Source organism: Sceloporus undulatus, chromosome 6, assembly GCF_019175285.1.
Source record: "Sceloporus undulatus isolate JIND9_A2432 ecotype Alabama chromosome 6, SceUnd_v1.1, whole genome shotgun sequence".
Taxonomy (NCBI): domain Eukaryota; kingdom Metazoa; phylum Chordata; class Lepidosauria; order Squamata; family Phrynosomatidae; genus Sceloporus; species Sceloporus undulatus.
The window spans coordinates 148,060,429-148,063,594 of record NC_056527.1 but is presented as its reverse complement, the minus strand read 5'-3'; the positions used below and the strand labels follow the sequence as shown (position 1 = coordinate 148,063,594).

Genomic DNA, 3,166 nt, shown 5'->3' with positions numbered 1-3,166 from the left:
TCCATCCCTGGCCCCCGCCCCTCCCTCCCTCCCTCCGTGGCCCTCCGTGGCAGCGCAGGCCCAGGCCTCGGAGGAGGAGGAGGAAGGAAGGAGGCCGCGCCCGCCCGCTCGCCCGGCCAGGGCAGCCAGCAAGGCCCGCCCTCCTCCGCACCGACGGCGGGGCCACGGCCCACGCCATTAAGGACTCTTCGGGCCCCAGGGGCTCACCTCAGCCGCCTCAGCACTCCCGCCATTCACTGCCAGGCCTCACAGCCCTGGGAAAAGTTTTATATCTATATCTAGCTATACATAGATATATATAGATATAGATATAGATGTATGGATGTGTCTGTAAAACTACATATTAAAGTGCTGTGGCAGTTAGGTATATCTAGATCATCTATAGCTGCATCTATAATCTATCTATCTATCTATCTATCTATCTATCTCACTCTGTGTGTGTAACTTTGACAGAGCTGTGAGGGACTTTCCCACAGCTCTGTCATATGTATATTGAAGGCACACTGCAACAAATATATATTACATATATATATATATAAAACACATGTGTGTGTATAACATGATACATATAATTTTTATGTATATCCTGCCTCTCCCATAGGATCAAGGTGGCTTATAATTTACCATTTCATATGTAATACGTGTGTGTGTGTATTACAGAGGTGTGAAAAGTCACATATATATAAGTGTGTGTGTATATATATATATATATAGTTACATATTTATATATGCATACATAATATATATATATATATATATATACACACACACACACACACACATATAATTACACACATGTGTGTGTGTGTAACTTTGCCCCAGCTCTGAGGGATTTTCCCACCGCTCTATAACATAATTATATACACACACACACACAGAGTATATATAAAACTTTGCAACAGCTCTTGCCAAGGAAAGCCCACAGCAGAGGAAAGCATGAGGGCGGCTGTAAGTCGGAGGCTTTGCCTTGGGCAGTTGATTCCCAGTTATGACTGTTATGACATTTTCATCTCACCTTTTCTTTGCAGAGCTCAGGATAATAAAGTACCTAGTTTCCTCTTATTTGATTTCCCACATGAATCCTGTTAGCTACAAGGGGCTGGGATCTCATGTGGCCTGTATGTTCCTCTGCAATGTTCCTCTGTATGTTCCTCTGTGAGGGAAAAGACATTACAGTCGGCCCTTCTTAGACACGGATTTCTTATCCACAGATTCAAGCATTTTGAAAATGTTCAAAAAAGTATAAATTTCAAATATCACACCTTGATTTTCCATTTTTTTAAAATAAGAGACACCATTTTGCCATGGTGTCATTATATTTAATGGGATTTGAGTATCCATGGATTTTGTTATCCATGGGGGATCTTGGAACCAAACCCCAGCGTATAACAAGGGTCCACTGTATAAATGGCTGTATACCAGGAACCAAGCAAGCAGGTTACTCTATCTATCTATCTATCTATCTATCTATCTATCTATCTATCTATCATGTGGACTAGCAACAGGGAAAAACCACTACAGATGTTTTTCCCTTTGCTGAACTACGTCTTACTTTATGACTCCTACCTGTTGTACCAGTCAGACCTAGAGCTGGGTTAAGAAACTGTTCCCTTGGAGAAACTAATGTCTGTTGACTGTGAAAAGCTAATCACATTTACTCCAAGGAGTCAAAGGAGTTTTACGTCCTCTTTTATAGGTGTGTGTGTGCACTTGGAGTTGCAGCTTTAAAAGCGTAATTTTGGCTTCTATCAGCAGAGTTTCCATTATTGGGGCCATAGATTGATTCTCTTGTTTGCGTTGCAGATTGCTCCATCCCACTCGGGAAGAAATGACAGAAACTTTCCAAGAGCTATGTGCTAAACCTATCTTATACAAAAACCCTACGTAAACAGAGCCAGGGCAAGCAGACGTGAATGTGATAGCGCCTAGCAAGAGGATCTCTAAAGTAAGAAACCTGAAATCCTGCTTGCCAATGATTAACACACTTGAGGAACCATGAACAAAATCTAGCTCCTTGTTTCCTGCAAATTCCTACTGAACCCCTAAATCATTCCAGAACTTACTGGTATTATTTTGACACATACCATTATTAATTTAGCCGTGAAAAAGGAAAACACAGAATGCATCACGAAAATGCCAATTTTTATTTGGATTTCAGGTTTTTTTTTAAATTAGATTATTTCAAAAAAGCAAAAGCCAAGTAATCAACTAACACTTCTTATGTTGTACATAGTGGATTGCACAGAGCTTTACAGAAACCCTTATTCATTTAAACCTATAAATAATTATCTACCCCCCCCCATTTGTCCTCTTACTGTAATAGATTTTCCAATAATAAGAAATTGTAATTTTTAAAAATAACACTTTAAAGGTTTTTTTTTAAAAGTTTTTATGGCTACGTATTTTCTAGATACATAGTTAGATTTTCCTTCCGATGTCCGGAGAACTATTCAGGAAAGGCCTGAATAGTTCTCCGGATGTCGGAAGGAAAATCTAACTGTTGACTTCCGACTTCTCCAGTTATTGTATTGTTTTTTAAGTATTTTTTATGTTTTTAATTCTACACGGTTTAATTGCATTTTAGGGGTGGGTGGGATGAGGGTTTGGACTGTATATTTTAACTTTGTAAGCCGCCCCGATTGCTTTTGTAGAGAGGCGGGATATAAATAAATTTTATTATTAGATAGCTAAAATACATAAATATTTCTTTATCTTTCCAAATCCCATTTAGGTAATATGTGGAAATGCTCCTTCTTTGTGATCATTTCTGTGTAAACAGAACTAATTTATCTACCATTCAAATCCTAAATTACCACATTAGGCTCTTAACTTAGTAATGTAGGATGCTCTTTCAGGCCAATGGAAATCAAGGATGTACAACTGGTGGATAAATTCTATAGCTTGGCAATTTTATTTATTGTGTGCCAAGCAGGGCTATATGCTCAACTCATTTCTTTGTTGTTTGTTCTGTGCCTTCAAGTCGACTCTCTCCTAGTCCAACATTCAAACCACTAAACCACATTGGCTCCTTCCTTTGTCCGTTCCTAGTGCAAAACTAGGATAGAGATACAGTAATGCATCTGAAAGGGACCTGATAGCCACAGAAATAGGATTGTGGCCCGATGTGTGGTCTATGGGCCACATGATTCCCAATCTTCCAGTATTC

General features: G+C 39.5%; 2 protein-coding genes across 3 annotated transcripts in view; one reads left to right on the top strand and one right to left on the bottom strand.

The window, feature by feature from the left end:
* MINDY2 (MINDY lysine 48 deubiquitinase 2) overlaps positions 1 to 3,166 on the bottom strand; it is a 689,230-nt gene that overhangs the window by 14,264 nt on the left and 671,800 nt on the right. The window lies entirely within an intron of this gene.
* The window catches only part of MYO1E (myosin IE), a 568,767-nt gene continuing 566,901 nt past the window's right edge, over positions 1,301 to 3,166 (top strand). The window contains exon 1 of the mRNA XM_042471365.1: positions 1,301 to 1,945. The gene's annotated coding sequence lies outside the window, so the exon portion shown is untranslated. The remainder of the gene's footprint in view (positions 1,946 to 3,166) is intronic.